Below are 14898 nucleotides of genomic sequence, written 5' to 3' on the forward strand. Positions count from 1 at the left end.
TTCCCAAAGTCTGGAGTGCACTTTGGAGTCATGGTCCCCAAGACCCAAACCAATCAACTACATCAAAGAAAGAACCCGTTGAAGGAGTTACTTTCTTAAGCCAGTGACTTATTCAGTGATCTTATACAGCTGAGTTTCAACTTCAGCAGTACTAATCCAGGTGCAGCAAATGGTGCTGGCCACAGCACAAACAACTCCTTGCTCAGCTAAAAGATAATCAAGGGTTATCTTTTTATCAAGAGCAATCTTGATCAGAGAGTGTAAGGATTTTTGTTGGGCAGCTATGGCTTTTGCAGTAGATTCTGTAGTATTTTCGAGGGTTAAGGAGAGGTTCCTGATCATAGCCTTACTTGTATTCACTCCTAACCAGGGAAGTAGGGACCTGCCAAAGGAAGTGAATCCTGAATCATGAACACCTCCTGGGAGGTCTTTTCTAACTGGATGATGTAAATTCAGGGGAGTTGACCAATGAGGTGTCTCAGTTTGATTGTGGACAGCTAGGGGCACAGTTAGATAACCTAAGAGGTATTGATTGCTCAGTTATGCACCAGCCATCTAGGCATTCATGGGCTCAAGGAGAATGACAAACACCACAGACAAAGATAAATCCTGTCAGGGCACAAACCATTCCCACCAAGGTGGTATTGTTAATGGATTGTTGCATTTGTCCATTCAAGCCAGGGGTCAGTTAGGTTTTCAGCACAATTGGAAAGTAAACCTCTAAGCCTGAAATGAAAAGTTGTTCTAATTCCTTGCAAAGATGAGTGCTGCTGGTGAGAGCTTTTCATGATTGGGGGAAGATCTGATTTAGATAATCATAAGAACATGGGGGTGCATATGTACTATGATTTATACAGGTATTTGTATCTAACTGGGCAAGTACAGTTATAATTGAAGAAAAGTCAAAGAAGGCACAGGATGTTCTGGCCATGAAAGTCAGACTCTAAGTGACTCCTGGTGGGGGCGGGGGGGGCGTCAATTGGGAATAGAAGAGAAATTGGTCACAGGGAGGACCAGGGGGTCTTCTGGCAACACAGATAGGCATTTTTGATGACAAATCCAGCAGTCTGAAAGGTTAACTCTATTAGCAATGGCCTGGAAGAGTAAAGGAAAGAAAGAGAAGGAGAGAGAGTTTCATGTTTAGCTAAAGTATGAAGTCTTGATCTGGCATCTTGGCAGTCTACATCAATGTTAGCTACTTCTCTTCCTCTGATTTGGAGTCTCCAGTGTCTACACAGGACCAGTTGTCGGGTGCAGCCTGCTTTAGCTGTGAGATGTGTACCCAAGGTTCAAGTCCCTGAAGTTTGGCTGCCATCTGGATAAATGAGGAAGACCTGGTATAGTCCCTTCCAAGAAAATTTAACAGCAGCCTTTATTCTTAGTGATTCCAAATCAGAAGGGTGGGAGAAAATTGGAAACGTTAGTTTGGAGAGTTATAGCCAGATATTTGAGGAAACTAAAAGAATTGAGGATCCAGTCCAGTTTACAGGTATATAACAAAATTTCAAAGACAGTTAACAGGACTAAAATCTAGTATCTACAAAGGTGCAAACATAATTTTTCTCTCTACAATCACCCCCATTTTTTTACCAAGATAATCACAGTAAAACTAATTTGTTTGCATTAAAACTGGCCTTGTTATTTACATAAGTGCAGCAAGAATAGTGATTGACCATATAAGTTCTTTTTAAGACAGCTTTGCTGGAACTTTTCATAAGAAATCTCAGCTTGAACTCTTAAAAGCCTCTGAGGACAGGAAGCCTAGCCAAGATTTTGCCTATAGTTGTGTGAATTCCTCTCTTCTTCAGATCCCCAAAATATCCTGAGCTTTCTAAGCCTGCCAGGAAGTGACCTTCCTTACTTACCTGGTAAGGCTGCCGGGAATCCAGTAAGCAAAGTACCAGGTCGATGTTTCTGAGAGGCTTTATTGGCTCCATGAAGTCAACCTTAGTACCTTAAAGCTGTCTGGTCATATCTGAGTCTATGCATGTCTCTCTCAAATATGACTTTCCTGTCAAAGCCTTGGTATTGTAATATAGCCAGTGTTTCTAATTGTGTTCTGTTACAAGGAGAACAAACAAATCCTTATTGAACTTATTCAAATAACTAATTAGGGCTTCCCTGGTGGTGCAGTGGTTGAGGGTCCGCCTGCTGATGCAGGGGGCGCAGGTTCGTGCCCCGGTCCGGGAAGATCCCGCATGCCGCGGAGTGGCTGGGCCCGTGGCCCATGGTTGCTGAGCCTGCACGTCCGGAGCCTGTGCTCCGCAACGGGAGAGGCCACAACAGTGGGAGGCCCACGTACCGCAAAAAAAAAAAAAAAAAAAAAAAAAACTAACTATATTGCCATGAAAAGAATACTCAAGAGTTTCTAAATTATGGAGGGATTGGGTAGGGAGAAAAAGTACATGTTTCATCTTTGCTTACAAAGGTATACTTTACCAAATTGCTGCATGTCATAGCTAGCTTAAGAGAAAAAGTTTCCTTAAATCTGGAAAAACAAAACATTAAGGAACCAGCAATGTTTCAACCAAAAAGTCATTAAAAATTATAATCATCCTCCTCAGTTCATTCAGACCCATGTAATTAATACTTGTTCTGCTTGAATCCAATTTTTCCATTAGCTCTGGAAATTCTCACTGAGTTCAGCTTTATGATATTAAAGTTATCAGAAACCTGTACTTGTCAAAGTTCATTCCATGAATCTCCTTGAAGATGGAAGTACTTTGCAGGAACATTTTTACAAAAGTATCAGAGTAAAAGAGTAACTGTCTGTAAAAGGACTTAAAAAATGCTCATTGTTAAAGATCTGATGAGAATTAATTACAATGGAATTGATGAAGAAATTTGGTTATTTCTGTGACATACAACATTTTAAGATAATAACTGGAATTATTACTGATAACATACCAGGACACTTCAAATTCCCAGGAATTTCATACAATTTCTGGATCACATATATCTATACAAATACAACATAAAGAAGGCTTAGTACTACTTATTTGACAATGCTTCCCATGTAATTTAGCATATCAAATATGCCTAATAAGTTTAACATCTCTCTTTTTCTAAGGAGAGTAATTCTGTTGTGATTTTCCAGGGGCTTCTGGAAAAATCTCAAAGTTACTTCCAGGTCAAAAAGACTTCATTTAGAATTTGATTTTTTTTTGGTGGGGGGGGTAGTTTTCAAAAATATCAAAAGGCTTTAAAAATATTTGGTCAAATAGGATCATAGGTCACTGAAACAATACTTAATTATCTATTTAGCCATAGTGACAATTAGACTTCACAGGCAAATACAGAAAATTAAATACTTGTAAACAAACAAACAAACAAAATACCTTAGCTCTTTTAATAGAGAAGACTCAATTTTCTTAAGTAATCAAAGACTTGATAAAGACAATGTGAAACAGGAAATTATTATTATTATTTTTTGCGGTACGCGGGCCTCTCACTGTTGTGGCCTCTCCAGTTGCGGAGCACAGGCTCTGGATGCGCAGGCTCAGCGGCCATGGCCCACGGGCCCAGCCGCTCCACAGCATGTGGGATCCTCCCGGACTGGGGTACGAACCCACGTCCCCTGCATCGGCAGGCGGACCCTCAACCACTGTGCCACTGTGCCACCAGGGAAGCCCGAAACAGGAAATTATTTTGATAAGACACAAAATCTTTATCTTCTAGGCAAATTACTTAAAAGAAAGAAAAACCATTTACAATCTCTTACAAGAGCAGATCAATAGTGCACAAAATCTTTGTCCTTTTAACAGAGAGAAAACCAAATTCTAGTATTGCACCAGCTACTTTTGATATTAAAACTCATTTTTCACTCAAATAAGTTCATTTTAATATTAGCCAGCTTAACCATGCATAAAATTATTTCCCAAGATTCCTTTCCCATAAACCTTTTAAAACTTTCTTTTTTTACATTTAGATTTTGTCCTATGTTTTCCTTCTTTTCCATTCTGAAATAACCAGCCTTAGGACAAAATTACTTCCCTTTCCCTCAACAAAAATGCATTTCCATTCCTCATACCTTCTTTTACTGAAAACATACATCCTACTTTCCTTGCATACGGAAACTTTCCCTTATTATTTCTAGTAGTTTTAATTACATATAACTTTTAACCCTTAAAAACTTTAATTTCTACTGAAAATAAATAAGTAAACAATTGTGAACTATTTTATACATTAGCATTTTGTGGCAAATTTATAAACATTTTATATTTTCTAGAAACATATGCTTTTTCATAGTGATTTTTTTTCAGTGTGGCACAAAACATGTTTACTAATAAACCCAAATATCTTTAGCTGCTCTGTAAAACAAAACCAAAAGTGGATAAACCTACATTCAGTAATTAGTGTTTCAGTATTTCATCTTATTTGGAAATTATCTAGATATTTAATGACTATCATTTAATTTAACTTAGCAAAACTTTAAGGTTTCAGGTTACCAAAAAGATTTGGGGAAACTGCTTAAGCAGATATACTGTAAGATATAATTATTGCTAAAAAGTTCACCTAAAAACTCTTATCTCACTTACATCTATTTAATTCACTTGTTTTCAACAATTATGCTTAGATTACTTCATCATACCAAGTTATGTTTCTTACTGACAAGTTTTATAACAGAGATATCATGAACTTATTTGACTAATAAACCTAGGTAGAATAAAAGTTGTATGTCTGCATTATATTCAATGTTGATAACTCTAAAGACATGTCTATTTTAATTAAACCAACAGATTTAAATTAGCTTTAATACCAAATATTTTCCTAGATCACACGAACCTGAAAAGCATTTGGGTTAGTTTCTATTATATTTTTTGAGAATTTTATAAATACTTAATTCATATAGGCATTCATTTTCTTTAAGCCAATTAAACAGAACTCTTTTACAAATTAATTTTGGCAATACCATCTGGAGGTAAAAAAAAAATACCACACATCTACAACATATATAGAGACACACATAAACATACAGATGCAAACTTTATAGTTGAGACTTTATAGTTCTTGTCCTAAAATTTTAACCATGAGACAGATATGATAATATAAAACTCACTAGCTTATAAAAGAACAGTTGAAATAAGTATACCTGCTCCAATGGCTATGGCTAAATCTTCTTCTAATATTTGTGGAGAAGACACTGAAGATTTGTATTTGTCCTTAACAAGTAACCTTATAGAAGCTGTAGACCAGATTTGGGGCAAGAGAGCTTTTATAGCAGTTTGTATTTTTTAAAAGCCTTCCCCCCACTTTTTTCTTTCATTCTCAGGAATTGGCAATGGTCTAGATAAGAGTTCCCAGAGAAAGACTAGGTAAAACATTTACTTCTCAAAGGCTCAGGGAAAGAATGCAAGTTCCTCCAAGAAGGACTTTTGTTCTTTAAAGACCAGAATTTTTACAATACTTACAAGCTTTCTGAGATAAGTAGGGGAGGTTTTGGGATAGGTAAAAAAGATAGGTGGACTTTGCATTTTTTCTGGAGCCACATTTCTGGTTTTGCAAAGATCTGTAAGATAAGGACAGTTGCTTTTAATTTCTCAAGAAATTGGGTTGCAACTTAAATGGCATCATAGGTTGTTCCACTCATCCAACCACATTATCTTCAATCTGCTTTTCTGTATCAGGGAGAAGATTCCCAACTAAGATGAAAACCAAAATATTTCTATGTTCTGGATTTAGAAATATTTGTCTTTGGAATGTTTTAGTAAATCCTTCCACAAAGGCTTCAGAAGGTTTTTCTTTCCCTCTGGGTGTATAGTTTTCATTTTAGCTTGGGGGAGAAGGCCTTTAAAAAAGTTCCCAGGGCTTCCCTGGTGGCGCAGTGGTTGAGAGTCCGCCTGCCAATGCAGGGGACACGTGTTCGTGCCCCGGTCCGGAAAGATCCCACGTGCCGTGGAGTGGCTGGGCCCGTGAGCCATGGCTGCTGAGCCTGCGCGTCCGGAGCCTGTGCTCCGCAGCGGGAGAGGCCACAACAGTGAGAGGCCCGCGTACCACAAAAAAAAAAAAAAAAAAAAGTTCCCAATAGGCTTTGAATATCAGCTTCAATTTGGCCAACTTCTGACCACAGAGCTACTTTAAAAAAAAAAAAAATCCTTTCAAATATCTTGTCAGGTTTCATCCGGGAAAAACAGTAAATATTTCTGGCAGTATTGAACAATTCCTTGGACTAAAGAGGCGCCCCCAAAGAGGGTGCAAACGTATTTTATTTTCCTTTCTCTACAGGATACAACAGACAGAGATCTGGGAGAGCCAACTGTAGCAAGAATTATTACCCTTAGCCAGCTTCTGCCAGTTTTCCCAGGATCCCATCTGCAAGCTCTGAGTGGGGTTTAAAGTAGAGAGTGTAAGCTCTGGTATCTACCAGAATTTGGTAAAGTTTTTGATTGATTTTAACTTTAGTTTCCCCTTGGCTGCTTAAGGGAATAAAGTAGCAGTTTACTAGAAAAATCCCTCAGAGTCTCATCAACTCTGGCCCCTCCTTAGAAGGTAGATTTGGGGGCATTCAAGCTGATGTGAAGAATTTGCATAGGACCTTTGAGGATCTCTTTTCCAGTATCCTAGTTGATTACAATAGATATCAATCTCTAGGACAGCATTTTGATGATGGACCCCTAGGAGGGTGTAATTCAGGAGGCCTTGGTGTTGTTTTAGATACCTTTTGTGTCTTTGATTTTCCATTAGCCTTTTACAACAAAATTTTCACTGAAGCTATTTTGGAATCTAGAAGCCTTTTGGAAGCTTCTACATATCAATTAAAATAGGTATCCCATTCTGTTTGTTTGATTTGGGAACCTTTGCTTTTTAGTGAACCTCTTAACTGAACGATCTTGTCTAGTTGGAACATTCCCCATAATGGCCATTGTAATTCTAGGATTTTTTTTAGCAAGATTCTGCCATTTTTGTAGATATTTATAGCTTCCGGGACCATAGTTCTTACACATAAAATAAGCAGGTGTGCCAAAAGGTGGTGCATTCAACTCTTTGGAATTTAAGGATCCCATTTCTTTTAGCTAAGCCTTTTTGGTCTCTTGGAGCCAAACTACAGTAGTCTGTCCTTAATCACAGGGGAAACATTCCAAGAAAGACCCCTAGTGGATGCCTGAAACTAAGGATAGTACCAAACCCTATATATATTTTTTCCTATACGAACATACATACATATTGTAAAGTTTAATTTATAAATTAGGCACAGTAAGAGAGTTACAATAATAACTAATAACAAAATAGAAGAATTATAACAATATACTGTAATAAAAATTATGTGAATGTGGTCTCTGTCACAAAATATTTTATTGTACTATACTCACCCTTCTTGTGATGATGTGAAATGATAAATGCCTATGTGATGACATGAAATGAGGTGAATGACGTAGGCATTGTGATGTAGCGTTAGGCTACTATTGACTTTCTTATGATATGTCAGAAGGATCATCTGCTTTGGGTGATCCTAGATCATCGAGCCATGATGATGTTGATGGCTGGATGTCAGGAGCGGACAATGTCACTGGTTGGGGATCCTGGGCAGGATGGAGCTGGAGGGCTCAAGGTTTCATCAAGCTACTCAGAATTGTGTGCAATTTAAAATTTATGAATTGTTTAATTCTAGAATTTTCCATTTAATACTTTCAGACGGGCTTCCCTGGTGGTGCAGTGGTTGGGAGTCCGCCTGCCGATGCGGGGGACACGGGTTCGTGCCCCGGTCCGGGAGGATCCCACATGCCGCGGAGCGGCTGGGCCCGTGAGCCACGGCCGCTGAGCCTGCGCGTCCGGAGCCTGTGCTCCGCAACGGGGGAGGCCGCGGCAGTGAGAGGCCCGCGTACCACAAAAAAAAAAAAAAAAAAAAAAAAATACTTTCAGACCATGGTTGACTAGGGGTAACAGAAACTATGGAAGGTGAAACTGCAGATATGGTGGGACTACTGTAATACCTAAGAGGGTTGTGCTGCTGCATTGGGGATTGTGTGGTGTTTTACAGCATACCTCATTGCATGGAAATTTTCTTGAGGTTGGTGATCAACTTATCCTAACACAGGAATCTTAGAGTTAGGTGGTGAGTGCTCCATCAGTTTTTAAGTACTTGACCCATGCCCACCAATTTTGCGACTTTTGGCTTCCAAGAATCCCATTAGCAATAGCCCTTATCTACACAAAACAAGACAAACATGTGCACCTTAACACACCAGCAGTAACCAAGAGATGTTACTGTGGCCTGGACAAGAGAAGGCCCTGTACACACCACCAGCAATTCCCAATGTGGAACCTGGGACTCGGGAAAGGACTGAACCAGCAGACCCAGCAAGTGGGGACTACAGACTGGGATTCTAAACAAATGGGGAACTATTGACAGAATCGCCAGCAGTTCCCAACGTGGAATCTGGGGACTAAACTAAGGGCTGGGGTTTTCCAGTCAAATAGGGGATTGTGGTCTAACTACCAGAAGGTCCCAATGTGGAACTGCAGAAAGCCAATTAGATTGGAAGCTCAAGGCAAAGAGAGTGGAGCTCAGAACCAAGAGGAACTTACCCACGGCCCTCGGAAATGGCAAGAAAGAGAACTCAAGGGGTTCACAAGGTATCACTCCTGTGTTTCTCATTGTCCCTGAAGCCATCAGAAGTCTCCTTCAGTCCCACTGCTGCCACCAAATCTGTTAAAGAACAAAGTTCAACTGAGTAAATTTTAAATATCTTATTGGCTTTATTAAACAATTCATGAATTGGGCAGCATACCGTCTACCAAATAGGAAAATGCTCTGAGGAGCTGTACAAAATGGAAGACTTTTACAGGTAGAAGGAGGCAGAACAAGGAACTTATTCTAACAAAGAGCTGGTTGTTTCAAGCAAGGTTACCTTCCTCTGGGGGACAGGAGGGGTCCATCAAGGAGATTACCTCTTTAGTGCTAACCAGGAAATTCCAGACTGACTGGTTAAGATTACATTCCTAGGAGAGGCTGAAACTGTAATTCGATTTCCTATGTATTAAGTCTCCATTTGGTGACATGGGCTTAGCACAAGTGACTCCATTTTGGGCCTTATCTCCTTTTTTTAAAAATAAATTTATTAATTTATTTGTTTATTTTTGGCTGTGTTGGGTCTTCGTTGCTGCACATGGGCTTTCTCTGGTTGCAGCGAGTGGGGGCTACTCTTCGTTGAGGTGCGTGGGTTTCTCATTCCGGTGGCTTCTCTTGTTACGGAGCACAGGCTCTAGGAGTGTGGGCTTCAGTAGTTGTGGCACGTGGGCTCAGTAGTTGTGGCTCGCGGGCTCTAGAGCACAGGCTCAGTAGTTGTGGCGCACGGGCTTAGTTGCTCCACGGCATATGGGATCTTCCTGGACCGGAGCTCGAACCCATGTCTCCTGCATTGGCAGGCGGATTCTTAACCACTGTGCCACCAGGGAAGCCCCCTTATCTCCTTTTTAACATACAATTTCTATAGCATAAAAAACTGTATGAATATGTGTCTATATATGTATATGTATACAGAAACATCTCTTGGATATGTACACCAAAATAACAAGGGTTGTTTCTACATGGTGGGAGTTTTAGATGATCTTGATTTTCTGCTTTATACCTTTCTATTATGTCTTTGTTATCACTATTCCTGCTGCCCAGGAGTAAGGTCAGCTTGATGAGCATACAACCTGTGCTATCACACAGGGTCCCATGCTTAGAAGAGCCCATGTTTGGTTTAATATTCTGCTGTCACTATTTTGAAATTCTGAGTAATTCATGAACAAGGGGCCCCACATTTTCATTTTGCACTGAGCCCTACAAATTACATTGCTGGTCCTGTCAGGAGTATAGCTTGCCTCTTCAACTCTCATCCGGAAATGTGCTGTTCTACAACCACCACGTGAGAACTTGCTACTCTCATTTTTGTTCCTTCAAGTAGAAGGGTGATACCTCTCAACAAGGAGGCTTTTCACCTATTTTTTCCACTGTCAGCAAGACCATCAATCCTCTCCCTGAAGGGAATGGAAAGCCTCTGAGGGCAGATTATTTTTTCTTCCCTACTAGATTTTAGTTTTACGCTCTCTCTCCCAGCCCCTGACAGGATGGATTGCAGGTGTCCATAATAGAGTACCTACGTTCCAACATGCCAATTCTAGGAGGAGAAAAATCTGTTCTCCTGTGATCCACAATCAATCCCAGCCACTACTCTAGCATCAAATGCATATGTGTACATTTACATATGTGAATTATTGTTAAGTCATTCTATAATGAGCCTTCGTGCCTAGAGCCTTGCCAAGCAAGGTTTTCATAATATCCCTAAGTAGTTTAGCAACAACTCAGAGCAACAACTAAAGCCAATCTTCATAGCTATCAGTGAATATACCCACGCCCATATTCATGAGATTTCCTTATAGTTTATTCCCATCAACTAAGCTTTTTATTGTCAGGAAGTTTTATGTAATTCTCCACCTGGAGATTTCACTGTGCATTCCTTCCTTTGGATCTTTTATAAAGATTTTTTTTTAAACTAGCCTCCCCACCAATCCCTAAGAAATCGTATTTTCAAAATGTCAAAATAATGTCCTTAACCTCCTTTAACTCTACGTCTGTTTCTTATTTCTAAGGTGATATCTACTGAGAGGAAAGAGGGTCAAGGTCCTATAGTGACTCAATTCCCTTACAAACAGTGGTCATGGGAATTCCCTGGTGGTCCAGTGGTTAGGACTCTGCACTTTCACTACTGTGGGCCCGGGTTCAATCCCTGGTTGGGGAACTAAGATCCTGCAAGTGTGGCATGGCCCCAAAACAAACAAACAAAAACCTAAAAAACAGTGGTCGTAAGATCTTGTCAAAAACTTTTGGAGGTCAATTTATATTATATCCATCAAATGTCATATCTGCATGCTGTTTAATCCTTCAAATAAACCCACTTAGCGAGATTAGAATTATAGAAATCACCACATTTCCTCTAAGGAGTTCTTTTGGTTCAAATATCCTCTACTAGCTTTACTGACATGACATCAAACTCCCCAGTTTTTGAGTGACCTCCATTGTTCCATAACTGTCACATAAACAAAAAACTTCTAATTATGGATATTTTCAAACACACACAAAAGTATAGAAAATAGTGCAATGAAGTTCCAGGTAGCTACTACTCAGCTTCAGCAATTACATTTGCCTATCTCAATCATCACTTTTAAATTTTGTTTCTCGATTTAGAGGAAATTTTGAGCATTAGATTCTAACTAGGAATACAGCCAAATTCATATTCTCACTTGAAATAAAGCTGTCACCTAAGTAGCAGTTATCTAGTTAAAATCAAAGAGCATCCCCATTTCCATCTCTAACCAACCTGCTTTCTAACTCCCTCTCCTCCTGCCCCTGAGCTGCAACTGGCACTTGTCCCAGCTAACTGGTCTAATCCTTTCAACTACTTAAATGTAGGACAGGAGGACTTTGAGAATAGATTTGCTTAGCATACTGCAGAAGAGGCAAAATTGCCCTCTGACCACTGCATCCCAGGGCAATTCCATTTCAATTCTTTAACTTTTGTAGAAGTGAACAAATAACAGCATTGGAATAAAGCTTATTTTTCAGAACTTTTGTTCAAAGCTCAGTGTAAAAGTATGCCCACGTCTATCCATGTGAAAGTGGATATTACACAAAGTAGGCAAGAAGAGCAAGGCTCAGAGGGAATAAGATGGAAGATTAAGTTATGGATCAAGGGAAAGGAAGTAATGTTTCTAGGCTCCCTCTGGGAGACTTTATCTCCTTTATCTTCCCAGCAACTTCAGGTATAATCTAATTCCCATTTTACATATGAGGAAACTGAGGAAACTCAAACCTCAGAAGTCCTATGGCTCAAGACACCAGTTTGTTAATGTTGCAGGAGGAACTGAATCTGATCTATTTGACTCCAGAGCCATGCCTTTCTAAGTCAGGAGCACTGGAAATTGGTTGGGATCCCCAGGACAATCCTTTCTGAGGCTTGAGCATGCAAACAAATACCACTTTGTAATAAGACTTTCTCTCTTTCTCACCAGATGGTCCCCTAAATTAGTTGAAGCCTGTGGGCCTTAAATATAAAATAGGCAGATGCATCTTGATTATAATACAGCAGTTTGGTTTTAGTTGCAAGTGTTATGCTTAAAATGCAAGAATGTGATTGATTTACAGAATTTTTTTTAAAGGATAGGGGTTTTTTTGTGCTTGGCCAGCCCAGCTCCTGAATGCCTGGCTGCTCTCCAAAACAGAACTACACCTAGGCAGGCCACCAAAAGTAAGGGTTCTATTTCTCTGGGACAGCCCTGAGCAACAGGACCTTCGCCCAATCCATACTGCTGATGCTGCCTCTATGAGACCCACCGGAGGCAGTTCTTGCTCTTCCTCCCTTAACCAGACTAGGCAAGAGGTATTTCGTCAAGAAGTCCCCAGCTTGCTGGAATAATATCCATCCAGCTCCTTCTTTGCCATTGGCATTTACCCTAGCCTGCCTGGATCTAGAAGCTGATCCCTCTGGACTAAAGATCGTGCCTCTTCTTCTCCAATGAGTTGAGGGGACAAGAGGCAGCTTTAAAACTTGCTTCTCTTTTACTCACACTTAGTATGCCTGTTTCGTCTGTATATAAAGACTCCACTCACCTACAGCTATGAAAAACCCCGCTCTAACTTTGGAACTGAGAAATCATTCTTTATTCAGACACGTGCTTCCTCCACAAAGCATAGCAGCTGGGTGCATTGGAGGCAGCAGTGAGGGTGCAGGATCCAGGAGGGATGGGGAAGAAAGCAATTCTGAAAGGGAGTGAGCAGCAGTCTCAGGGAAGGGAGATGTCATCAGAGGGTTAAGCAGGCAGCAGGAAGGAAGAGGAATTCACTATTGAGGAGAAATGGAGAAGGGACTAAGTACCAAGCACTATGCTAGATGCTTCACATATACCAAGTGAGGAGGGACTGGAAATGGAGAGAAATTTATGAATGCTATTAAACTAGTGCAGGCAAGAAGTAATTAGGGACTTAAGAGAGTGGTGGCAGTTTGAATGGGAAAGAGAGGACAGAAGCAGGATTCACTGTGAAGTGAGGCTCGGCCCGACTTAGCAATTGATTGGGTGTAGAGGTCAGGGAGAAGGAAGAAACCAAGAGCTTTGGTTTTCATAATAAGTGACTGGGAAGATAAGAGGAAATGATTGTCAGGAGATGGATTTAGACAAGGTTAATCAATTCAGTTTGGGGCCTATTTAAGCTTTTAAAATTTTTTGTTATGCAAATTTCAAAACATAGACGAAAAGAGAGAATAGGATATTGAAGTCCCATATACCCACTACCTAACTCAACAATTATCAACTCACAGCCAATCAATACCCTTACCTATTCCTTCTCTCCCCAACGGGATTATTTTGAAGTAAATCCCGGACATCATATGATATTATCCATAAACACTTCAGTATGTATTTCTGAAAGATATTCCTAACATAGCCACATATAATTATCTCACCTAAAAAGGTAACATTAAGCCTTTAATGTCATCAAATACTTAATGTCATCAGTAATTATTCAAACTTCCTCAATCGGCCCCTTGTTTGTTTGATTTATATAGTTGATTGGTTAAAACCAGGATCCAGATAAACAGTCCCATTGAATGTAAGATTCTGTCTGAAACAGCCATATGGAGATATCAAGCAGGCAACTGAAATTTTGGGTCCAAAATTCAAGAGGTAGAGGCCAGAAATATAGATGTGGAAATCATCTTCCCAAAGAGAATCGTTGAAGCTATTTGAATAGATGAAGCTATTGAGTATGTATTAAAGGGGAAGAATATAACAATAAAAATGGCCCAAGGATAGAACCCTGGGGAAAAACTACATTTTGAAGAGAAGAAAGAGACTGAGGATGGGGACGAGGAGGGATTAGTCTGGGAAAGAAACAAGAAGCTGAAAAGTTGAAAAAGAAAACAAGATAGTGTTGTCCCCGGAACCAAGAAATGAAAGTGTTGCACAGAGGGAGGACCACACAATTTTCCTCACTCAATGTTTTCCCGCAAAAGAGCCTTGTACTAGGACTCAGTCCCTACTCTACTGTGTGACTTTCTAGCTGTGTTACAAGTTGAGCAAGTCACCTCCCTAAGTCCAAGATTCTTCAGATTTAAAAACAGATAAGACCAGTCCTGATTAACAGGCTGCTATGAGGATCAAATGAGAGTGGAATCATGTGAAGAAGGCCTTTGTTAACTGCAAAGCACTGGACAAATAGGAGAGGCTGTTCGTTCAATACATCCTTATTGTTATTTTTATTAATTATGTGAAAATATAACTGCTGAGTGGAGGATTTAAAGTTTTTAATATTAGGAAATCCTGAATTTGAAAGGCCATGATTCTTCAAGAGTCTCATTAGATATAATAGCCGGCTCTTAGGAGCATCTATTGTGTGCTAGACACCGTTCTAAATCCTCCACATACCTTAACTCATTTGATCCTCAAAAAAAAATCTTATGAGATAGGTACTACTATTAACCTTGTTTTACAGATGAGGAAGCTAAGGCTGAGAGAAGTGACCTAACTTGCCCTAGGTCACACAACTAGGAAAGTAGCTGAGCCAGAGCTTAAGCCAAGTCTTTCCTATGCCAGAGCCTGACTTCTTAATCACTACACCAAACTTCCTCTTAAAAATATGCCTTGGAAAATTAGAAGACCACCATATTGCAACCCTAATGAATTATGGATCTAGGCATCAATGGCAGCTACCATCACAAAGACAACCAGACAGGGCTTCCCTGGTGGCACAGTGGTTAAGACTCCACCTGCCAATGCAGGGGACACGGGTTCGAGCCCTGGTCCAGAAGATCCCACATGCCGCGGAGCAACTAAGCCCATGTGCCACAACTACTGAGCCTGTGCTCTAGAGCCCATGAGCCACAACTACTGAGCCTGCGTGCCACAACTACTGAAGCCTGC

Source organism: Tursiops truncatus, chromosome X (genome assembly GCF_011762595.2).
Source record: "Tursiops truncatus isolate mTurTru1 chromosome X, mTurTru1.mat.Y, whole genome shotgun sequence".
Classification (NCBI taxonomy): domain Eukaryota; kingdom Metazoa; phylum Chordata; class Mammalia; order Artiodactyla; family Delphinidae; genus Tursiops; species Tursiops truncatus.